The sequence below is a fragment of the Miniopterus schreibersii genome (assembly GCF_964146895.1).
Source record: "Miniopterus schreibersii genome assembly, chromosome: X".
NCBI classification, from domain to species: Eukaryota; Metazoa; Chordata; class Mammalia; order Chiroptera; family Miniopteridae; genus Miniopterus; species Miniopterus schreibersii.
Window position 1 is genome coordinate 102,783,995 of NC_138104.1, and position 26,314 is coordinate 102,810,308.

At 39.0% G+C, this 26,314-nt stretch overlaps 1 protein-coding gene and 1 pseudogene across 2 annotated transcripts in view; one reads left to right on the forward strand and one right to left on the reverse strand.

The window, feature by feature from the left end:
• Positions 1-26,314, forward strand: part of ARHGAP6 (Rho GTPase activating protein 6) — a 234,975-nt gene that overhangs the window by 125,634 nt on the left and 83,027 nt on the right. The gene's annotated exons all lie outside the window — the stretch shown is intronic.
• LOC308551503 (mitochondrial import receptor subunit TOM5 homolog pseudogene) lies at positions 11,253-11,408 on the reverse strand (annotated as a pseudogene). The gene has a single exon. The product of its transcript is annotated as a mitochondrial import receptor subunit TOM5 homolog pseudogene (transcript).

Sequence of the window (26,314 nt, forward strand, 5' to 3'; positions counted from 1 at the left end):
TATTTCTCATGGACTACAGCAGTTGCAGAATGTTGCTTTTAGCTCTTGTTTTTATCAAGGATGTTACTGACTGCATTAAATTCATGCTGACTTTATTTTAACAAAACATGTCTTAAGGATGTTTCTGAGATTTTAAGTGTGCATATTTGTAAGACTTTCCCCTTAACCTATTTCCCTACCCCCTCAGTTAGGATGTGGGATAGGTAGAGCATCTGGAGGAGGCTGGGTCTAACAGGTTGGCTACAAAATTGAGTGAGAGCAGTACTTCCGGAAAAAAACTCTGGTGGTTCACTGGAAATACCTGTTCCCGCTCAGTTCTTTATAGCATTGTTGTGGGATAACATGAAATGACCTAAAGCCAGCGCATGGAGCAGTATCTAGCCAGAGTAAGCACTTAACAGACTGGGAGCTCATCCATTTATTTATATATATATATATAATTATATTACCTTGTGGTCATTTTCTAGTGAAACTGCACAAGCTGAGGCCAAGTAATATTGGGTTTTTTAATGAAATGATTCTTGAAAGGCCACCTGTGGCTTTTTTATAATATAAATTTAGAAGAAGTTTGATCTTCTAGATGGTCTCAGCTCAGACTACACTTTAGAACCACTTGTGTAGCTTTTAAATAATACTCATGTCTGGGTCCCATTTCACGCAGCTTCTGACTTAAGTGGCGTGAGCAATGACTCCAACTCTTATTGTATTTTTTAATCACCTGGAGAGCTTTTAAAAATATTGATGGCCAGGTGCCACCTTCAGAAATTCTGTTTCAGTTGAATATAGTAATGTGCAGCCAGGTTGAGATTCATGGGGCACAATATATTTCATTTTATGCATTAGTTGTTATATTTGTCTTGAAGACCTTTCCTGTATATAAAAAGTTGTAGTTTATCAACTCTACCCAAATCAGTGGGTGTGTTTTTTTTTCACTTTAACTGAACTTCTGTTCAGTGCCACAGGTCAAGTTAAGAATACTCAACACAATGACATTTGCAATTGCTTATAAAATAGTAGTATCAGACCCACAGACTCAGCATGATGGCAGACCCACGGTGGGCACTCAGGAAACATGAGCTGATGATGGGCAAAAAAGTGTTTTCATGGCCTCTTGGTGTATCCACATGTACTTCATTTCAAACTGACTATTTCACAGAGTCTGCGTGAAGCTGCTAAAATGTTGATTCAATGAACGGGTGCATTTCATGAACCACCCATCTCAGTGGGTTACTTTGGGTGTAGCTGTTTTGATTTTTCCTTCCTCTGAATATATGGTTTTGTTCATTTAATCAAACAAATCCATTTGTTTTGCTCTTCTGTAGACACATTCTTTGTGTGGCCAAGAATCCTGTTTGCGGTGGCCACACCACAACTAGATCTGAATGGGGAGTAGCCCAGCAAACAAGTGCTAATTTGAATCAATTGTTAAGATTGCCAGCAACAAACCAAAATGACCTCCATCACTAGGTTCAGTTAGCAACCCTGCAGGCAAGGTGCTAGGTATATTCTATTATCATTTCCTTCATCCATCAAAAATCCTCATCTTCCTGAATGGTGAAATAATAACAATGTCAAACTGAAGGCATATTTTGTCCATCTTAATTTTCTGTATGTATTTTCTTCTGAGTACAAACATAATATGTGTTTGTAAATATATTCAAACAATATAGAAATGCATTAGGCAGAATGTCAAAGGCCCTAAGAGTCCCATCCACAAGCAATAGCTATTTCCTGGTCAAGGAAACAACATGACCAGGACCCAGAGGTCCCGTTGGACTTCCTTCCAGTCACTTCTCCCCAAGAGTTACTTTTAATCTGTCTTTTCAAAGCCCAGATTGGTTTTGCCTATTTGTATACTTTGCATTAATGGTTTTATAAAGTGTGTTCTCTTCTACATCAAACCTCTTTTGTGCGACATGATGTCTGTGGGATTCCTCCGTATTGCTGTAAGTGGTTGGCGTTTACTTATCCTCATTGCTATGTAGTATTCCATTGTGTGGACATACCACAATTTGATAGGCATTTGGGCAGTTAACAGGTTTTGTTTGTTACGAATAATGCTGCTATGAACATTCTAGCGCACATTTTTGGTGAACATATGCATGTGTTTCTATTTTTATTCTCGATGTTTTTATTTTTTGCCATCAGAGATGGTGTTGACATGAATATCTTTGTAACTATATCTTGTACCTTTTGTGATATTTCTAGAAAATACATTTTTAGAAGTAGAAATGCTGGGTCAAGTGGTATGCATGATTACATTTCCAGTAGATATGGCAGAACTGTTCTCTGAAAATATTTTGACTTTTCAGCTCGATCTGCACCACCAAGCAACCCATTGTTCCTGCATCCCTTTGCTGTTGCCATTATCTGAGACACATATGCTGCTCCTGTGTCTTCTGGATTACAAGGCAAAGCTAATGAAAACCAGAATCTTCTTTCTGGCCCTTTTGAGAAACTTCCTAGTGGGCTAGTTCCTCTCTCATGTGTCCACTGAAGGACAAAAATTAAAATGACCTAGTGTCCCAGGATGCCAGGGTGTAGTGTGAAATGGCCAGCAGAAACTGAATAAATTAATGCTATGAGAAAATGCACCAAATGGACCCCATGGCTCTAAGTGCCCTCCACTCCCAGGTTTAGGGGTTTCTAACCTAGGAATGGCAATCATATATCTTACCAACAATTGGCCCATTCAAAATGCCTGTCATTGGGAGAATAAGGCTAGGGCACAGTTTTCTAACCTTGGAGCTCTTGATATTTAGGGTAGGATCATTCTTTGTGCATGTTTGTGGGGAGGGAGTCTGTCCTGTGCACTGTAGGCTCTGTAGCAGCATCCCTGGTCTCCACCACCAGATACCAGTAGCACTCCACTCCTCAGTTCTAACAACCAAAAATGTCTCCAGGCATTACCAAGTGTCCCCCTGGAGGTAGAACCATCCCCAATTGAGGACCACTGGGCTACTGCTTACAGAGAACCCTAGCTCTAAATCAAATTATGTTCAGCTTCTGGCTCCACCACTTCTTACTGTGTGACCTTGGGCAAAGTACCTAAATTTGCTGTGCCTCAGTTGGCTCATCTGTAAAATACAGATGTTAATAGTAATACTTTAATTTGTTATTATAAAGATTAAATGAGATTCTTCATATGAAACAGGTAGCAGTCTTTGGCACAAAGTTAGTATTCAAAGTTGTTAGCTTTATTAGTCATAATTACTATAATTATAATCATTATTATTATTTTTAAAGCTGAGGTGGTGGGAAAAACTATTCACTTTCTGGAAGAAAATGTGAATAATGTGTATCTGAAAAACATCAAAGGACAGTGGGTTCACAGCTCTTGGAATAGGCAGTGGGAAATGTGAGAAAGCATTATTTAAGTACTACAAAGGAAAACAACAGCATTTGATTGTACCTTTCTTCCTTCTCAAATTAGCATTTATGGATACCAGAATTTGTGGAAAATGGACTTTGGCAGCAGAATTAGGAGCTTTTAGGAACATGCTAAATCACTGTGGGGAAATATTTTATTGCTTTCTTCTTGTTAATATGAAATTAGTAAATGTTTAATAGTTTATTGAACACTTTTATTTTAAATAATATGTTCAGTGCTAAAGCAGCCATCCAGTTTTTGATATTATTGAGTAGAGAATCTTATCTGTAATGAGCTTTGTTTGGATGATTCTCCCCTGATGTCCTCTTCTCCCACCAGAGGTAAAACTTAGACTCTGATGCCAAGAAACGGTGTCTTCTTGTCAGCAGGACAGAGCAGCATCCTGGATGTGGTTCCAGATGAGGAGTGTGGGGCCAGGGTTGTGTCTTTGTGTTGCCCGAGTGCCATCCTGGCAAGTCACTTCCTTTAGGGTCTCAGGTTCTCAACTGAGGAGGTGAGATTAGGTCAGCATTTCCCAAATATGTTCTGAGGACTCTGAGGGATGTGAAGAGAAGTTCTGAAAAGAAAAAAGAAAAAGAAAAAAAGGAAGTGAGATTATTGCAAATGTATTTAGAAAATACACTGAGTTATAATTTTCCCTCTGCAGGACTTCTCAGTTTTTCCTTAGCTATTGTTTATTGTGTTTCTTTAAGATGGAGCAAGCATGGACAACTTTCTCAAACTTATTTGATCGTGAAACAGTTTGGGAGATCCTGCATTAAATAATTTATGAGTCTCTTGTGCATATAGAAATTTCCTGATTCCTTCTGTACTCATTCTCTATCACTGCTGTGACAAATTACCACAAATTTACTGGCTAAAAAATATACACACTAACTTACACCTCTGTAGGTTAGAAATCTGACACAGGCCTCACTGGACTAAAATCCAGGCTCCATTCTTTCTGGAGGCTCTCTGGGAGAATCCAGTTCTTTGCCTTTTCTAGCTTTTATAAGACACCCACATTCCTTGGCTCATGGCACTCTATCTCCATCTACAAAGCCATAAATGTTGCATCTCTGACCACCTTTCGATAGTCACATCTCCCTCTCACTGTGAACTCTGCTGGAAAAGATTCTATTTTAAAAGCTCATGTGTTTACATTGGGCCTACCTGGATAATACAGGAGATTTTCCATCTTGAAATTATTAATTTAATTGTATCAGTCAGGTCCTTTTTGCCATGTAAGAAAAAATATTTTGAGGTTCCAGGGATTGGAGTGTGAACATCATCGGTGGTCTATTATTCCACCATCCACACTATCTGTCCCAGTGGCTTTTCTATTTCTCAGCACTGGAGGGTGTGATATATTCTGCAGAACCAGAAAGAAGCTCATGTGATTCTCTTTCTTACTTATTTGCTTCTGATCAACTCTTGTAGTATTGAACAATTATCTTGAAACCTCACTCACAGAGCAATAAAATCAAAGAGTGCAGGGGTAATTAAAACAAGGCTACTGAACTGTTCTAAACTGTACTTTATTTTAACATGTAAAATTGCCAGGTTGGGTATCAACAATTAGTCTTTCGAAATAAAATATGAACATAAAGGAATTAAAAGAGTTTGTTTGCTCTTTGTGATATAGCTATTACCTGGCTCAATTTCTAAAAACAGTGAACACTACAGACCTTTAAATTTTTCAAGCTACTCATGATCATCAGCTTGTGAAAGGAAAGAAACTGAAGGATTGTGTTCCTTGTCACTGCTTGGTGAAAACTCTAATCACTGACCTATATTAAGTAGAAACACTATATGGGATTACTCTTAGTTGTTGATATTTTATCTCACATGACAGGAATGAGGTAGAAAATGAATTTTGCAGTAAAAATATTTTTTAATCTTTGTTGGATTCATGTTGTTTTCACTTGGATATTTATAGAATTATCATATGATCCAGCAATTTCACTCCTAGGCCTATGCTTAAGAAAATTGAAAACATATGTTCACTTGTACATGAATATCTACAGCAGCTTTATTTATAATGACCATAAAGTAGAAACAACCCAAATGTCCATCAACTGACGAATGGTTAAACAAAATTTGGCATATCCATACAATGATTATTATTTGGCCATAAGGAGGAATGAAGTACTTATAGATGCTACAGCATGGCGAACAATGAAAACATGCTAAGAGAAAGAAACTAGAAACACAAGGCAATATATTGCATAATTTCACTCATATTAAAAGTAAAAAATAAACAAATCCATAGAGACATGGATAGATTAGTGGTGGTCAGGGCCTGAAGTGGTATTATAATGAAGAGTGATTGCTAATGGGTATAGGGTTTCTTTTAAGGGTAATGAAAATATTCTAGATTTAGATAAAGGTAATGGTTGCATATATCTGTGAATATACTAAAAAAAGCTAAATTATTTACTTTAAAATGGTAAATGTTAGGGAATATAAATTTTATCTCCAAAAATATTATGTCAGAACATCAGGTATTGTTCTGGCATGTAAGAAGCTTGGAAGCTGCTACTCCATCTAACAAGTACAAGTCTGAAAAAACTGAAAAATCAACAACTCTTCTTAAATTCATAGGTGAAGTGAGGTTACCGGGAAAACTGCTGCCTCCAAAAATTAAAAAGACTGATAAGTGAATACAGAGAAAATTGCCTCATGACCCAGTGATTCCACTTCTGGAAAATATTCAAAGAAACACAAAACACTAATTTGAAAGAATATATGCACTTCTATGTTCATTACAGTGCTATTTACAATATCCAAGATTTGGAAGCAGCCCATGTGCCCATCAGTAGATGAGTGGATAAAAAAGCTGTGGTACATTTATACAATGGAATACTGCTTGGCCATTAAAAAGAAGGAAATCTTACCCTTGTTGACACCATGGATGGACCTGGAGAGCATTATGCTAAGTGAAATAAGCCAGTCAGAGAAAGACAAGTACCATATTATTTCACTCATATATGGAATCTAATGGACAAACTAAAGTAACAAACAAAATAGAAACCGACTCATAAAGAACAGATTGACAGCTGTCATAGGGGAAGGGGTGAAGAGGCAGGGTGAAAAAGGTGAAGCAATTAAGCAAAAAAACCCCACCTCATAGACATAGACACAGACAACAGTATGGTGATTCCCAGAGGGAAAGGGGAGGTGGGGGAGGTGGAAGAGGGTTTAGGGGGATAAATGGTGATGGAAGGAGACTTGACTTGGAGTGGTGAACACACAGTACAATATACAGATGATGTGTAATAGAATTATACACCTGAAACCTATGTAATTTTATTAACCAATATTACCCCAATAAATTCAATTAAAAAAAAAGAAATTTAAAGAATGACAGTCATCAAGACATTGTGATATTAACAAGAAAATACACAAATAGATCAATGGAACAGAATAGAGAGTCCAGAAATAGACTCATATAAATATAGTCAATGATCTTTGCCAAAGAAGCAAAGGCAATACCTTGGAACAAAGATAGTCTTTTCAATAAATGGTGCTGGAACAAGCTGGACATCCACATACCCAAAAAATGAGTCTAGAAATAGACCTTATACCTTTCATAAAAATTAACTCAAAATGGATCACAGACCTAAATGTAAAGTGAAAAACTATTAAATTCCTAGAAAATAATGCTAGAAAATCCAGGTGACATTGGGTATGGTGATGACTTTCTAGGTACAACACCAAAGGCATGATCCGTGAAAGAAATAATCAATAAACTGAACGTCACTAAAATTAAAAACTTCAGCTCAGTGAAAGACAATGTCAAGTGAATGAAAAGACAAGTCACAGACTGGGAGAAAATATTTGCAAAAGACACATGTGATTAAGGACTGTTTCCAAAATATACAAAGAACTTTTAAAACTCAACAATAAGAAAACAAATAATCTGATGTAATATGGGCCAAATACCTCAAGAGACATCTCACCAAAGAAGATATACAGATGGCAAATAAGCATATTGAAAGATATTTCACATAATATGTGATCGGGAAAATGCAAGTTAAAAGTAACAATGAGATACTCCTATTATAATGGCCCAAATCCAGAATAGTGACAACACCAAATGCTAGTGAGGGTGTGGAGCAACAGGAACTCTCATACACTGCTGGTGAGAATTCAAAATGGTACAGCCCCTTTGGCAGTTTCTACAAAACTACATATACTCTTACAATAAGATCCAGTAAACACACTTATTGGTATTTACTCAAAGGAGTTAAAAACTTATGTCCATACAACAACCTGCATGTGGATGTTTATTTATAATTGCCAAAACTTGGAAGCAACCAAGAATGTCCTTCTGTCTACCTGAATGGATAAATAAACTGTAGTCCATCCAGACAATGGAATATTATTTAATGCTAAAAAGAAATAAGCTATCAAGCTGTGAAAAGACATGGAGGAATCTTAAATGCATATTGCTAGGTGAAAGAAGCCAATCTGAAAACTATATACATACTGTATGATTCCAACTCTATGACATTTTGGAAAATAAAAACTATGGATACAATAAAAAGATCAGTGGTCTCCAGGAGTTACGGGGAGGGAGGGATTAAGATGTAGTTCATGGAGGATTTTTAGGGCAGTGAAAGTACTCTGTATCATACTGTAATTGTGAATACAGGTCATTATACATTTGTCCAGACCAGTTGAACATACAAAACCAAGCATGAACCCTAATGTAAACTATGAACTTAGGGTGACTGTGACTTAGAGGTCAATCAATGTAGGTTCATCATCTGTAACAAATTCACCACTCTGGTGGGGGATGTTGATATGGAGGAGGCTGTGCATGTGTCAGGGCAGGGGTTTTATGGAAGATCTCTGTACCTTCTACTCAAGTTTGTTGTAAAATTGAAACTGCTCTAAAAAATAAAGCCTATTAAAAATTCACCCATTAGTTATAACTCTCTAAGCCCCTGTAATATTTTACTATAATTTATTTTTAAAACTTCGGTTTGTGTGTGTCATTGCTCAGAGGAAGCATTGTTTGCCTTATATCAAAGCAAAAGTATTTAGCTTGAGTCCCTGAAACACTTTTTAATTTATCATTTTTAAAGTAGCATATGGAGGAGAAAACATTTCTGGAAAAAAAAACCCTCTGAAACATGGAAACTAAAAAAATCAGGTCTGTGCCAGTAAGTACAGATGGTTTGTTTTTATGTCATACCTGGAATTTTGTGCCAGTCTACAGATTTGTTTCTGTCTGTTCAATTGCCCCTTTTACATGTTTTGACACTTAATAGTAAAAGCCGGGAAGCGAGATATTTTTTTTTCATTTTTACTGGAAGTGATTTTAGCTACTTTAGAGCAAGTGTCCTAAATATAAATATTACCCACTGGTCTTGTTTCCATGCTAGTAGATAAAAATCATTTTCTGTATAGATGTAGAGTATACTTTCCCCAAAGCTTTCTTTCCACCAACAAATATTCAAGGGCTACTTCTTCTAAGTGCTGTGTCTATTCTTCCAGAATGTACAGTCTAGCCAGGGAGAAAAGGCACAGATGTAGGGAATGAAGTAGATTTCCAATGTTGAAATAAGAATCAAGAAAATAGCTGAAATATGATGGGTGGGGAGGTGAGTATGATGCTACAGGAGGGAGCTATCATACGAAGTTAGAGTTTTCTCTGAAAATAATTGACATTTAAACATTCCCAATCTTCCTCTAACCTTCCTCGATGAGATATCACAAGTGATTCTTACACATCTCAAGTGTCTAGGCCATTTGGGACCTTAAAAGAGGCATAAAGGAAAAATAAGCTATTGAGCTCATACATACATACATGTTGTAATAATAGAAAAGATGAGCTTCCTTTGCTGTTTGAAATTGTGAAATGCCCCATGAAACTGTCATTTCCTGTGCTACATGTCTGGTGATTTCTTTTCAGTGGGTCCAGAACACAGTCAGCAAACTTTTTTGGAGAAGGGCCAGGTGATAAATATTATAGGCATTGGGTGTCATACATCTCTCCTGCAAACTCTCAACTCCGCTGTTACACCAGGATGCAGCCCTGGGCTGGGCCTGACTGGCCTCTAGTTTACAAAAACAGGCAGGAAGCTGGATATGGCTGGAGCTGTAGTTTGTCCACCCCTGCTCCAGATCAACAGTTGTCACCTCAAGGTCAAGTCATGCTTTAACCAATGTGTTAGATGTAATTTATTACTGGTAATACGTCATTTATAAACTTCAGAATTTTGCTTTGTAAGAAACTAAATGAGAGACGGTTTGAGGTGAACCTAGAACCACCTTACATTCACAGTCAGTCCGGTGTGCTAGCCTGAGTCATACGGTGCCATACCTTGAGAGAAGGCTCCATCACTCACAGGGAGGCAGCATAAAGTGTGGTTAAGACTCCAAAGTCTGGGGTTAAGGCTCGTGAGTTTGAGTCCCAGGTCTGTCACTTGCAGTCTGTTTCCTTGGACAAGTTACTTAACCTCCCATGCTTGATTTCTTCATGTATAAAATGGGTACATACTAATAGACCTTACCTCATAAAACTGTTTAATGATTAAAGCAGGGAGTACATAATCAGGGCTAGGAATAATAATGGGTAGATATTTACATCTGCAAGAAATATTAGTTTTCCTCACATATCGAAATCCCCTGGGGATGGAGCATAGCTCCCAGCTTATCTTATCTGTGCTGTGAGTCACTGATGAATAATCCTTACCATTAATAGTTGTGTTGACTGCAAACTCTCATGGTGCTAATGGATTGTAACGTTACATTTTCTTATATTAAAAAAATGTTCTACCCATAGATGGATATTTAGCAAGTAAGAAGGCAGCAAAACTCAGAGTAGAAAATATGAACATAAGTCAGTAGGGCCTGTGAGCGAAAACAGCAGTGGAGCATATTGTTAGGCTGCAGCAGTTGAGATTACCAAAAGGTCTACAAAGTGATTATGTGCCTGAAAATTAGCCAGTATGCTCTTTATGTTGATATCACTGAACTCTGGAATCCTGAGTCTTACCATTTTTATGAATCAAGTGATGTTTATCTATGTTTATTAGCACACTTCCTTGTTCCATTAATATTAACTGGTGGTATGGAAGTCAATAAAAATGTAGACTCATTAAAATAAATAAGTTCAATATTTTTAAAAATCACATTAGCATACTATTTATTTTTCCAATGGTTCATAATGCCATGTGAATTAATCATTTGCTTGGAACATGATTTTATGAATTCCATGACTTCCTCCTGAAAAGTTTGCCCTGTTTATTTGCTTTACTCACCACAAAATTGTGTATGAGGGTGCGAGGAATCAAAATCTGGGTCTAGGAGAGTGTGTGGAGAACATGTCTCATTCATCATGCATATTACATGCATCAATCCATCCTCCTCATAGAACTATTTTTTTTAATTGGTACATTTATTAAAAATATAGACTAAATGGTCCTGAGCTTAAATGTTGTGGTTGTGTGCTGCCTTCCATAAAACTTAACTAATCATAAAGAGATCTTCAACAAATATACTCCAGACAGAAGTAAAAAGGTCAACAGAAATGACTGACAAGACAGGGCCACTGTAAGCATAATTCCCTTATGCAATTAATACTTGCTAGAAAATGCAGTTCAACATTATTTACAATTACACCAACATTCATGGAAGCCGAATATCATAGTCATAAGAAAACTCTTTTCATACTTCCCAAATAGTTTTCTGTTTTAGCTATGAAGCTCAGTTACCACAGCCAGACTTGTTCATGACAAGTACAAGTTTTATGTCCATTCAGCCAGAGTCTCTTCCATCTTTCTGGGCCTATTTGTTTGCAGATTCATTTGTAGAGTCAGAACTGTAACCAGCTTTTTCATATCATGCATTCACATGTGATGTCCAGTCTTTATATGCTCTCCAATTTCTTTAAGGTAAAAGGGGCGACTTGCAGCAGGGCAACATAGATGAGGAAGTTCTGGATGGAGGAGATCACATCCTCATGCATCTTCCGTTTCATCTCCTTGGGGTCCAGCTTCAGTGCAAGGCCCTCTGTAGGGAACATCATGGCTCTGCCTCACTGGCTCCCAACTGCCACGCCCTCTCCCCATCGAAATATTTTTATGCCTACTTTACAGAGCAGGTAACTGAGATTTAGAATGGTCAGATACTCACATGGCTAGCTGCGGGCTGAGCTGGAATTCAGAGCCCTCCCTACAAGCACTGTGTTTTAACATTGCATCCGTTAGAAGGAAACAGCGGCCACGGAGCAGAAGAGGCCTGCTTATCACCGTGTCCCAAAGACTGTAGCTGCCAACTGCTACCGTTAGAAATGTTCCCTACACGTCTATGGCAGAAACTGTAGAAAGTGGAATCTGGATCAAACCTGTGAAAGTGAAAAACCGTTTTAAATTACAAATGCACAGGTTTGGGGGTTTGATTCTTAATCTCAGTAGCATTATTAGGTTTTATTTCTGCTGTCAGTGAAACAAAGGAAAAGCATAAAAAGCAGACCTTGGTATTGGAGAAACCTAGCAGGGTCGGTGACTGGAGGAATAAATAGATAGTGCACCTATCACGTGGGAAAGTGGAGGGATTGCAAGAAGGGAGAAGTGCAGGTAGGAGGGAGAGAGGCAAAGGTGCATGGCAAGTGTTTTATGGCATTTGGAGAAAAGCAATGCCTTATGGAAAACGTGCAAGGAATTTCCCACACTGATGGTTTCCTTAATCCCAGGCTGTGACGATGATCTTCATGCTGGATTACACATTAGAACCCCCAGAGAGTTTAGGAAATCTACTAGTGCCTGGGCCCCAAGCCTACAGTCTAACTGATTTGATCTGTACCTGTGCTGCCCAATACAGTAGCCACTAGCCACTGTGGCGACTTACATTTAAATCAATGAAGAGTAAATAAAATTAAAAATTCAATGATTCTGTTTCACTAGCCACATCTCAAGTGCTCATTAACCATGAATGACTAGTGGCCACCACATCAGACAGTACAGGTAACAAAAATTTCCATCATCATACAAAGGTCTGTTGGACCTCTCTGGTCTGGAGGGGGATGGTCATGAGTATTTTTGGAAATGTCACTGAGTAATTCCTGTTGAGAGGAGATTTTTGTAGAGTGTTAAGTGCAATTGATGAAACAAAATGTTGTCAAATGTACTATTGAAATGAGAAAGTGGAATTCACTTTGGCATTTTTTGTTGGTGCTGCCTACTTTGTTTTGCCTGTTAGTTTTCTTTTCTTTTTTCCTTTTCTGTTGTTGTTAGTTCATGTCTTTTATTAACCCATATACAATTACTTGTCTTCTGGTTTGTTGAAGCAATAGGTTAGACATTTGCCACAAGAATGCCTGTCCAAGTGGCTGGCCATAGACACTCCAGCCCCACACTCCTCAGAAGGGCACTGACCCCGCCGCCCTCGGCCACTGTGCAGGCTTCGGGACAGCAGCCTGAGCTCCTTTCTCTCAGGCTCGCTCCCCTCGGGGTGCTGCGGGGCCCCTTCCTTTCCTCAGCACACCACGGAGCCTCAGCGCAAGATGAAGAGTGGGCTCCTTCTGAATGCTGTAGTCAGACAAAGTAGGTCCATCTTCCAGTTGCTCGCCAGCAAAGACCAGCCTCTGCTGATCAGGAGGAACTCCTCCCGTAGCCTGGATCTTGGCCTTTACATTTTCTGTTGTATCCAAGGGTTCAACGTCGAGAGGGATGGTCTTCCCCGGAAGGATTTTCACGAAAATCTGCATCTTGGCGGCGACTCCACCGCAGGTGGCGGATCGGAAAGCTGCCTATTAGTTTTCAGTGTCGAGTTTTCCATCTCCTGAATATGATATTCGTCTATCCTTAAGGCTTGCTTTATATTGCTCACTTGTAAATATCTCATTTGAGATTGAGTTCTCCAGTCTGGGATCACATTTCTTCAGCATCCCTGCTATATCTTTTAGATAACCTTGTTTAGTGAGCATTGAATCTGCCCATGTCTGAATAAATGACTTACTCTGCAGAGAGTCCACATGGCATCTTAGCCATAACAAGTGTCCTCTTATCTGAGTGTCCTTGTTGGATGAAACCTGCAGCAGCCATCCTTACAACTCAGATTTCCTCAGGATGTGGGTAGAAGGATCAGCCTACAAAAGAAATGCCCTTCTCTGCAGTGTGTTAGAACCAGTGAGGGCATTTCCATGTATCTCTATGAGAACCAGAGGAGAATTATCTTTTCTAGGTCTACCCTCCCCAACATGTAAAATGAGATGTGAATTTCCCACTCTACCCGTGAAATTATTTCTCCAGGTATAATATTAGACCTGACTCTTTCGTGATCCAGATTTATTAAAAAATGGAGGGACTCTGATTTTAAAAAGCATGTGTAAGGGCTGCTTGTTTTATTGCTGCTGAAAGTCCATTTTTGTCAGCTGATGTCATGCTGGGGGCCTCCCTTTACCAGCCACACTGTAGGCCTCAGTGTTTGTTTCCTCTGTCTCTTCTACACCACTCTGCTGCATTCATCTTTCCTAAATCATCCCTTTCATTGTGTTACACCTCTGCTGGAAAACTTAGGGTGCATATTCCTACTTGTAAAGGGTACGACATTCGGGAGCTTTTCTAAAGCGCCTGTTCCTCTTTCCTGAAAACAAACGCCCGTCCCTCCCCTTCCCCTCAGAGGTAATTGCTTTCTGTTCTGTTTCCTCCTGCTCTCCTGCCGCTGTTCGTGCACATTTGTCCCTTTTTTCCATAAAGGCTCGGGACACTCAGCTGCCTTCCGTACATTCGCCTGATTTCTTCCAATTGCAGAGAGGCCTCTGGTCTCTGTTGGGTGCTCTGTGTCATGCTTACTTTGCACACGCATCTTCCAAAGGACTTACTGAAGCAAGGCCGCTGGCATGCTGTGATGTAGCCTGAGGATTAGACCCTCTGCCTTTGGAAACAGGCCGCTGGGGGTTGAACTTCTTACTTCCTAGTTGTGTGACTTCGGGCAAATTATTTAAGCTGCCGTTGTCTATGTTTTCTTGTCTGAAAAATGAGGATAATCCTAGTACCCGCCTCCTCGAGTATAGCAACTATCCATGGAGGCAATAAGCACTAACTAAATGTTACATGTTGTTTATTGTGTCTTTGACTATTTCAGATTTGTGGCATTAAGTAACTTTTCAGTTACCTAATACTTTGCTTTGATGGTAGATTTTTAAATCTGAATAATCTAAAAGTTACTCTCCCTGCAAATGGGTTACAGTAACATCAGGAGGATGCTAAAAATTAGACCAAGGTCAAGTGCTAGGGTGCGGAGAGGACAGAGAATTATTGTAAAGAAAGCAAATGACAGCAACAAGGGAATGCAGAATCTTCCTTCTGTGCTTGCAATCCAAAGGTAGAGTCTGGTGATGAAACAAAAACATACCACATTGTCACTGTGCTCTTTAGGGTAGCAGAAGGGTTAAAGCATCCTTTACAATTTGTATTTTTTATATACAGTCAGGAAAAATATTAAGACCTTAAGTGTCAATTCTATGGGACTGACTGGTCAAAAGAGGTTAATTGGACCAACAAAAGGCATATCAGTAGTGAATTTGATCTAAATGAAATTTCAGACTAAGTCATAATTCTGAAACATAAAAGCACCACCTGTTTCTAAATATGACCTGAAAGATGTCATTGGACATGCATTTATCTTCTTGTTTGTAAAAGACTTTCTACCCTTTCTGCAAAGTGGGTTATAAAGAGTCGTTTTGATTTCGCCGCCCAGTTGGTGAGGTATTTTCTTGTGGTTCGGTGGGGGGAAGTGCAGGAGAGGCTCCAGGGGCTAGGAATCCAGGTTCAGACTGTTTAGATTTGTTATCTGTGTGCACAAAATAAGTTAGGGAAAGTGAGGTTAGCTGCTACATCATGTACATCCCCAAATCTCACCATAGAAATTTATTCCTTACTCATGTTGTCATGATTGGTGGGACAGCTGTGCTCCAATGATATAAACAGTAATAATACAGAATAGGAATCAAGAAAAGTGTACAATGAATGATTAATGTCACAGGTCCTGAGGCTGTAAATTGTTGCTTGGTATCCTTGGCTAATGAAGAGTTAAATGGGTGAAAAATGACTGTGGTGTTCTTGGCTTTTTTTTCTGGTTAGCCAAATTCTTCCGCAGATTAGACCTTTTCATTGCTTTCTAATAGCTATTTCTAAGGCTGTTTGGGTGACTTTTTGACCTTTTATGGATTTTACTTAAAGAGTTGATATTTGAATTTTAAAGAAGATTCCTTATCTATACTCTTTGTTTTTCTGGCTTGAATGCATTTTTTCAAAAAATCCCAAAGATACACAATGTCTTTATTATTTCTGCATTTCCTCATGAGGCCTGACTTCTTTCCACTCTTAAAACTAAGAGTTTCACAAGATATTGTCCATTGAGGTTATTTAAGATGATTCACTTAAAGAAATAGTCACCTTCTGGATTGAGAAGTACAGATTGGTAGCTACAAAATAATCATTGTGATGCTAAGTACAGCATAGGAAACATAGTCTAATAACTGTCAATGGTGCCAGGTGAGTACTGGAAATATAGAAGGGAACACTCTGTAAAGTATATGATTTTTAACCACTAGGCTATACACGTGGAACTAATACAAGAAATAATCAACTTCTTATGAAACATTAATTGACCTGACAGTGTATGTCTCCATCACATAATTGATTTACCAGTCTTAAGTAATTGTTCTTATTAAATCACCGTGTCTGTTTCCCATTGCACACTTATGACATGGCTCCAACTAGTGCTGACTTTGGGCTGTGGCTTTGTCTTCCAGTTAATTTGTAAGCCTCATGGTTGTTGGGATTATGGCTGCATTACTTACAAGCTGTGAATCTTTGGGCAAGTTACTTAACCTCTCTGAGCTTCTGTTTCCTCATCTGTAATGATGGAGATAGTAATGTAACCTACTTTTTATAACTTTTTTTAGTGGTTAAATGAATCAATGCCCATAAAATGCTTAGAACAATGTCTGGCACTTAATAAGCACTCAATGAACACTATATGTTGATTTCATCTATTCATCCACTAAAAGATTACTTGACTAACAATGATAAATGAATTGCATACTTATCAACTTCATGTGAAATATTATATTAAATTACTGTAAATGAGAATCTATATTTCATTAATGAGTATGCATATTATATGAACCATATTCACTATGTGCTGGAATCATGACTATTTTCAACATCCAAATTTTGACAGTAGTGGAAATGGAGGTATATGCAGTAATGGTAAATTTTTACTCTTAATTTCTCTTTAAGTGTAATTATTCTAGTAAGAAAATCATCTGATGTATTTTATTGTGTTTAAATTCCTTCCTCTTGCTAAATAAATACTGGCAGCAACAGAGGCTGTGTGTGGCTTACATCAAATTATGATTAACCTTACAGAATCCGAGTAAAAACATACAGAGTCCCCAAATTTTGAGTCAGTAAGACCTTCCATGAAATTGTTTCTCAGTTTGTCGATTATAACTACAGAGGTTCTTTTGTTGGAATTCACTTGAGACCACAAGAGAACTATAACTTCATATTGACTGGGAAACAAAGATGTTTTGAGTTGTTTTTGGTTCAGTGCCATGTGGAATACATGGAGATCAAGGTAATTGGTGATCAGGATATGTTTTTAATCCTTCCTTTTCTCTCTGCTCTTCATGGATCTCTCCCCTCACCTCCGCCCCACCCCCACCCCACCCGCACATTTTTAACATGGCCACGTGGTCATGTCCACTCCAACCTCCACACCTCCAGGAAGTGAACAGCTTCTCAAGGGCTATTGTTTCACAGAGAGCATAAAATTCAGAGCATGTGTTGTGCTTCAGTATAAAATAGAATGAAACCTTTTTGTTTTTTTCTAATGTTTTTTACTAGTGTTAGAAAAATGAAGAAGTCAGTGGTTTTAAAATATAATTTAAGAATCAAGAATTTGTCCTTAACAAAGAAAGCACCCTGTGTGCTCTGTCATGCTCTCAGGGGTTTTACCCGAGGTTCCCAACATTCTTTGGTTGATTCCTAATAAGGACAGTTTGCACAGTTACAATCCAATTACCATTTGCAGATCCCTGTGGAAAGAGGAACATTTTTTTTTTTTTAGAAGAATCCTTTCCTAACTCCAGAATATCTCTTACAAATATTCCTATTCAAATAAAAAGCAGGAAGTCTAGTTTCAATTTCTCTGCCTTCTTTTTGTCCCCCCAACACTCTTTCTTTCACACACACACACACACACACACACACACACACACACACACACAGTCACACTCACTCAGGGCATAGCCTGCCTCCGTCCTGAAGGGACAAGAACTTTTGAATGGGCCAATGAAAGCTCACATTTTTGGGTCCCAGATTCATCCTAAAGGAGGTCTCTGGCAGCAAAAGGTACCGTGGGAGTCACAGCTTTGCCAGCTGGGCCATTTCTCAGACACTCGACGTAATCTGCCATTTCAAGTTGCAGTTTTCACCAAAAAGAATGTTTTAGTTCCTACTCCAAGTCTAGTTCAGATAAATTAGAGAGGACAGCAAAGACACGGCTGAATATAATTCATGGGTAAGCAATATAAATATCTATACTTATATTTCTTTCCAAGAAGATTATTGTGATAAAGTGTTGTGATTCTTCCACATCTATCTGGTGATTTTGAAGAAATGTGGATTGATCAGTGTCTGAGATGTGTGACAACTAAGCCCTGGCTGTGCCAATGGAGACTTAGGAGGGCTTTCTTTTTAAATTGATTGGTAAGGTTGAAACAGCTTGAAATGAGCAAACTGGAGCAGGAAGGAGCAGGCCGTGGCAACATGGGATGGCATAATCGGGCTGATTTTTGCCAAAGATTCGGCACTGGCTGTTCCAGGTCTGAAAGGGTGAATCGGCTTATCTTACCCTCTGGACTTACTGAACTCGGTGCAACATTTCAGTTGCTGTAGCGATGATAAATATGCGCTTTGGAGAACAACTCAGATATCATATCAGGTAAGGCTAATAACAAATCTAGTGTGCTATATTTTACAAAAGAGGAAAACCTTAAGCCTCTGGACTCTAAAACATTGTCTGGCTTACTTAATTTTAAGAGTATGTCTCATAATAAAAAGATTCGGTGGTGGAAAGAAGCAGAATGTGACCCTTATGTCCCAGATCCCACTCTGCTACTGTAGGAGTCACCTAACTTCTTTAGACCTTGCTTTGCTCCTTCGTAAAGGTAGGGGTTTGTATTGATCTGTCATAAGAAGTGATGAATACAAATAATGGTTATGGGTCTGGATTCTGCAGCCTGCAAATCCCAACTCTACCACTTACTAGGTGTGTGATCTTAACAAATTATTTAAGACCTATGCCTAGGTTTTCTCACCCGAAATATGGGGATAATAATGATAACATATTCCTTAGAGTTCTTGTAAGAAGTAAATGAATTAATACAAATAAAGGGCTTAGAACAGTAGCTAATAGGGAGTGGGCCATCTATAAATGTTAGCAGTATCTTCAAGGTCTAATCCATTTCTGGAGGACTGTCATTCTAATTTCAGTGAACTAAATTTCATAGAAACACAAGTAAAACCATCAGTTTGTCTGTCACTGAGAAGTTTCTAATTCTTGCAAGTGTTTCTGTTTTCCACACCCCTTGGATCTGTGCAGGCTGTTTACCTCTTCTCTATCCAAGATTCAAGTGAAGCTTAACATTCAGAATTAAATTGATGGCTGGTACACAAGTCCACAATTCAACTAGGGATACACAGAAATGAAATTGGCCTTTTGTTCTGATGCTTTTGCCTTCGGGGACTTCCACTCTGTGGTTGTGTCCCCTCTATGCGAATCATTGGAAAGATTCTTTCCACTGGAAATAAGATGTGAGTGACATTTGTTTGTTTTTTTCATGGTGTTAGCACAGCATTGGGTTTGACAATGTTCATTTCTACTTCTTTGATTTATCAATAATCCAGCCACTTTTATTTTACCCAAGCTTTAACATACTTTCCAATATCCCCAATTCTTACTATGTTGTACAATTTTTTTACAAGCTTATTGGGATGTTGCCCAGAAAAACAAAATCTTAGGAGAGGAGGAAAGTGTTGATCTCACAAGACAGATCCCGATCATAGATGTGCCTTTACTTTAGTCTAGTCTAAGGATCAGCAAACTTTTTCTGTAAAAGACAAAATAGTAAATATTTTCAGTTTTGAAGGCCAGAAAGTCTCTGCCAAATTCAACTTTGCTACTGTAGCATGAAAGCAGTCAATAACTAAATGAATGTGGCTGTGTTGCAATAAAACTTTATGCATAAAAACAATCAGCAGGCAGCCTAGCTTGCCAACTGTTGCTTTGAGCCACTCCTCCCCAGCTGCCCTTGAGTTAACACGTCTCTGCCCCGGACGCTCATCTCCTGCAATCTGCCTGGCTCATTCCCTCACTTCCCTGCGGGTTGGCTCAAATGTCATGTTCTCAGGAAGGGTGCCCGGCAGCCCGCCCGCACCCCTGACGCCCTCACTCTGCCCGCCTCTTCCCTCTCTCGAGGGCCCTCAGCTTGCACTTGCTGCTTAATTTACTCATTAGTGTGTTGTCTCTTGTCACTTTCCTCCACCAGCCTGAAAGCTCTATAAGGGCAGGGCTCTTTGGTTTGTTTGGTTTGTTTTTTTGTGTGTGTGTTTTTAAAAAAAATTTGTTGATTTTTATAGAGAGAAAAAGGGAAAGAGAGAGAGAGATGGAAATGTCTATATGAAATTGAAACATCAGTCGGATGCCTCCTGCACGCCCCCTACTGGTAATCAAGCCCACAAGCCTGGGCGTGTGCCCTGACCAGGAATCAAACCAGCAACCTTTTGGTTCACGGGACAGTACTCAACCAACTGAGCCACACCAGCCAGAGCCAGGGATCTTTGTTTTGTTCACCAATGAATCCCCCAGGACCTAGAACAGTGACTGGCCTACGGAAGGTGCTCATTAAGTATTTGTTGAATGAATGAGGCATGCCTTTACATCATGCGACTGTGACATATTCTGACACTCTCTATGTAGCAATAAATAGCTAAATACCAAGGCAAAAGGTAAAAATGGACTGCCATACCTACCAACTGTTCAGGATTTTCTAAAATTACTGCTTTAAAAAACAGACCAGAATAGATAAATAAAACATAAAAGTTATGTAGGCTATAGATGTATTAAATCTTCTTAAAGATATGTTGAGAAGGAGTGGCTGAAGAATCAAGAAAGGAAGAATTACCAATGTTATTCTGTTGAGTTCATGAAGGAATAACCTCTTTTAAGAGTTCAAACAGGGGTGTGACAGCTATGCAAATACCCTTGGCTTTGCCCAGAACCTCAGGAAGAGGGGAGTTCCTTGTTATTGGTGATGTGTTTATTTTGGAACCATAAAGAACTGGGCAACCCTTCAGAAATGTTGGTTGCGAGCCTAGTATTGAAACTTATGTCATGCTTCGGCAACACATTGTGATTATCTGGGAACCTTGGTTGTACTAATTATCCATAAATGACAGCTGGCCACAGTAGAAAACAGTTGAAAGAAACTCAGCCCCTGGCATGGTCTATCTAAATGGCATCCATTTTCAGGCCTTAAGTTACTGATCTGCTCTGTTCTTCTGCTTCTCACCCATATGAAACCACAATTTAGCAGCTGGCTTGTAAATACCTAGAAAAGACATCTGACATATAGTGGAGCCATTTAAGGATGAATAATTCAACACAAATTCCTGAAGTGTTTTTGGTGTCACTAAAACTGCCAGGTTTAAAAAGGAGATGCAAATTTAGAATAATGATAATTAATATTAATTATAACGGAAATTGCCATGTATTCAGAGCTTGCTGGGAGCTAATAGGCACTCTACAAGAAATTCACTTGCATCGCCTCATATGATCACTACAGACCTGAAAGTTGTCTTGTTCTTTGCTCCATCATGTTGATGAGGAAACTGAGGCTCAGAGATATTCGGAATCTTTCCAAAGAGCTCACATCTATTTGAACCCAAGTCCTTACCATCATACAAGTGAGTCTCAACCTTCATTGTGCAAAAATAAGAATCATCTAGCAATGCTGGGTTTTTATGAAGGTGTCTGGGCTCTGTTCGTTATGACCCTGATTTTGTAAATCTGCCTTAGAGCCCAGAAACCTGCATATTTAAGAAGAATCATCTACCTAGGGAATTCTACTGCCCTCGGTCCACAGGCCGTATTTTGAGCAGCCCTGCATCACTCCTTGCTGGCTCCCTTGTCCTTGGAAAGTTTACAGTTGGTTGAGGTTAAAGAGATGCTGCAATTAGAGACTAGTCTCAGGGACATAAGAAAACAATGTGGGAGAGACCAAAACCAAAATTATTTCAATCAATTTTAGTTCATGGGAAAATCAAGCCTATTTGGAAAGATGCAATTCAGCTCAAAAGAATGATCTTTCTGAATAAATCACAGATATTAGGTTGTTGATTTTTTAGCTTGCCTTTTGCTTATTTTTTCTAAATATGGAGATATATACTTCTGGTGGGAAGAAAACCTCTTTAGTCAATGCTTTTGGTGAGTTGTTTTTCAGTTAATCTAGATTCTATTATATTGAGACTTTTTATTTGCTTCTTTAAATTGGTTTTCAGTATTTGTGCTTCTTAATGCTAGTTTTAAATAACTTTTGTGATTTTTTATTTATATTATATACAGGATAACACATATATAACATACATAATAATGCATAATATACATAAGAATATATAGTGCATGCCTTTGATGGTAAACAAAATTCATAAATGATGGTTAATATCTTCTGACACCATCATTTTAAGTGACTCTATGTAATTTGGACCAGGGTTTCTCAACCTTTCCACTATGGAAATTTGGAGACAGATAGCTCTTTATTGTGGGGGGCTGTCCTGTGTGTTGTAGGATGTTGAACAGAACCATAACCTCTACTCACTAGATGCCAGTAGCACCCTTCCCAGTGTCATGACAGTCAAAAATGTTTCCAGACATTGCCAGATGTTCCCTGAGGGGGCAAAATCACCCCCAAGAACCACTGTGTTGTATCCTTTGATATTATATTGCTACCCTTTATTAATGTTTCATAGTACTCCAGAATAAAAGGATATTTTTACAACTGTGAGGGCCTTTAGTCTATCTAGAAACACCAGGTCAGTTTCAACTTCACTTACACTTATGAAATTGAAACAAATTTGAAATCATCCACTTTCAGACTTTAAAAAAAAATCCTATGATGACCACCCAAAAGACTGGATCCAGAAAGCCTTAAAATGAGTCATCCATTTATGAGATAAACAGTCACCAAAGAAGAATGCTGACCTGGAGCACGCATTTGAGAGTTGAGAAACAGCCAGAAACACATTGTAGGTTGTGCTGGTGGGCTTTGGCACTCTCTGGGTGCTTCTTTATTACTTTGTGGCCCATGCCATGAGGGTGACAAGGCAACATTGACCTCTGTGTTCATGCCTTCCTATTAATACGAGGTCTGATGGGTGAGTGTGGGTGCCATGGACTCTTTATTTCTCAAGTCTTACATTATTACACTTATTTTCTGCCCTCAAATACAGACATTTTTTGTCTTGTCACAGTCTCTGTTTCAAAAGATTGTTTCTTAGCATTTTATTCAAATCCAGAAGACATTCTCCCATGTAGATGCAACATTACATGGCTTGGTTAGTTTCCAACTTCTTATTGAACTCATGATGTACCTGATTCATTTAGTCCCTTGATAGATAAATATTTATTCAGTGACAATTAAGTACCAGATACTATCTTAGATACTGGGAACACCAAGGTAAATAAACCAGACGAGGTTCTTGCCCTCATGAATCTAGCTGATGTATATAGGTCATGATGCAGGGTCCTAGGACTGGGTTTCTGGCACATGATAGTAGATGCTAAATAAACATGTGTAGGATACTAAATTACCCTAATCTCTATATCAGGAGTCAACAAAACTAGAGCCAGCGGGCCAAATCCAACCCATTGCCTCTTTTTGTTTGACCTGCAAGCTAAGAATGGTTTTTACATTTTTAAATGGTTGAAAAAAATTAAAAGAATAACAATACTTGTGACATGAAAATTATGTGAAATTTGAATTTTAGTGTCCAAGGGTAAAGTTTTATTGGAACTTTTGTTTGCATATGATTTCTGGCTGCTTTTGTGCTTCATTGGCAAAGCTGAGTAGTTCCTGCAGAGACCCCCAAGCCTAAAATATTTACTATATATAACTGTCTGTGATTTTATTTTGTGAGAAAGTGCTTCCAGAATTCCAATCTTGGAACCTGTCTAGCTCAAATGGTTCCTGTATTGTGAAGCAGGGAAGTAGGGAGATAAAAGTCTGATAGGAGGTCAAGACATACTTTTTGAAGTGTCTGGGAGCATACCCTCATCTGAACTCAATCCCTTTCACCCCACAACCTCCTTTTCTAGTGCTCCCTCCTGCTCTTTCTGTATTAAGTTCCTATTGTTGATGCAACAAGTTACCACAAATTTAAAACATCACAAATTGAATATCTTACAGTTCTGGAGGTCAGAAGTCTGGCATGGGTCTTACTGGGATAAAATCAAAGGCTGTGTTCCTTCTGGAGGCTCTGGGGGAGAATCTACGCCTTGTCTTTTCCAGCTTTTAGAAGCTGCCTGCATTTCTTGGCTCATGGCTCCTTCCTCCATATTTAAACCTATCAGCCTAACATCTTCAAATCAATCCATCTCTCTCTCTCTCTCTCTCTCTCTCTCTCTCTCTCTCTCTCTCTCTCTCACACACACACACACACACACACACACACACTCACCCCTCTGCTTGGGCTGTCACATTTTCTTCTCTGACTCTGCCACTCCTGCCTTCCTCTTGTAAGGCTCCTGTGATTAGCTTGGGCTCATCTGCATAATCCAGAATAATCTTCCCGTCTCAGGATGCCTTAACTTAATCACACCTGTAAAGCTCCTTTTGCTAGGTAAGGTAACACATTTGTAGGTTGTGGGGATACGGACTTGGCCATTTGGGGGGCAGGGGGTGTTATTCTACCTGCCAGGTCTTCTCTCCAGGGCATTCATGCTGTGCTGCTTTCTACCTCTGCAAAGCAGCGTGCAGGCTGAAGGGCACCTGTGCACCTTGCAGCGCAGCCGGGATACTGCGGTGGCCAAGAGAACAGGCTTTGCATCCTGACTGTCAGGCTCAAGTCCTTTTTGTTGTTAAGTGAATGACAAGGGTTATGTCATCGCTACACTTGTTCAATAAAAGAAAGCAGGACATGCTTACTCCTGGCTACCTTAAAGCTAGCATTTTTTTTCGAAAAAGTAGCATCTTGACCATTATGACTATCATAGAAATAACCTTATTTCTTGTGGTAGATTTGCATCTGTCCTTTGTGGTGGAGAACTCCTTGAAAGTTTTTTTAAGAACAGCAGACTTACTACAACCAAACTGAACAATGGGGTGCAAACTCAAACCTGAATCTGATCAACCCTTGAGCTCTGGTTCTCAATCCTGGCTGCAGGGGACAATTGGGAGACTAAACTATATGGATGCCCGACGGTATCCCTGAAAACTGAATTAGAACCTCTGGATTATTGGTCTAATCCCTTTGCATATATTTGACAATTTTCATATTTAAGACAAATGTATTTGAAGCCCATAAACATGGGAACTCTTGGAAGAGGCAACTGAGGAGGTGTGAAGCTTCATGGGTTTGCTCAACAACCCTCCCAACACCCATCTGTGCAGTTTGCATGGGAGCCACGTCTGGGGACCACATCCCCAGCTGCAGTAACACAAACAGGGGACGAGGCAGAGAGAGGAACAGGCTTGAGTGTGTTCTTGATTGTGAACATCCTGATCAAACCCTAGGATAATTTGGATAGACATTGAGTGAATGTTTTGAGGAAAGGCTCTTTAAACAAATGAATTTTAAAAGATGATGTGGATTGAAATTAGGAAGGCAAATGCATTAGACCAAGTAAATCATTGTGAACCAGCACTAAATCATCACGTGTTTTAAAAGTAACACAAATGTAGTTTTAAGACATAATGTTTGCAGTGTTTCCTTGCCACACTGTGTTGTGGAGTTTACGTGACACTGTGCTTGGTTCTGAATGAATATGGTTTTAGCCTATGTGTTAATTTCTATAATTTCCCAATAATGGACCTAACATATTCTGGCTTTAAGAAACCTCTTGAACTTGCAAGTACTTAATTTGAAAAAAAACACACAAAAAGCAATTATTAAAATTCATAATGGTGGAAATACAGATTGGGAGCAATGAGAGACAGGGACATAGAGGAAGATGTGGAATATTTGATGTATTCGTTACTGCTGAATGGCAGATAGCAAAAGACAATAAGATGGTGGAGGGCTGAGGGGTGGGAGGGTGCTGAACTGGAGCAGCCCATACAGTCTTCCAGGCCTGTACTAATTCTTTAGGGTTGTTATTCAAGTTTGTGGTGTATAATGGATTAGGAGACAACTTGGTCCATTACCTATAATCAAAACTGTAGCTGAATGATATCATTGTTATTTAATATGCTGCCCATTTGATAATAAGTATCTTTGCAGACACCTGTGAAGTCCCTCTTTCTTTATTATTTGGTAACCTTCTCTCCTAGGAAAATTGTTTTTTTCAGCCATGGCCTAAGGGATGGGTTTAAGAACCAGCTGGCTCTGGATACAGCATCACCTTCTTTTTGACATGACACTTCCAAGGCCTGACTAATGCAGCTGCCTTGCTTTCGAGAAAGCACCACACTCATTTCTCTTTCTGGGGTTCTCTTTCTCATTTCTCTTTCTGGGGTTCTCTTTCTCATTTCTCTTTCTGACTGTAGCCTTGTACTGAGCCATCAGCTGCTACACAAACTAGTCTTAGGAGAAAGCAACTCCATGCATTCAAGTCCTTACAAATAGACCAAGAATTTTCTCTCTTTTGGCTAATAACTCCAAATTTACTAAAGAAGTTAAAAATCTAAGAAGTTGAGAATCA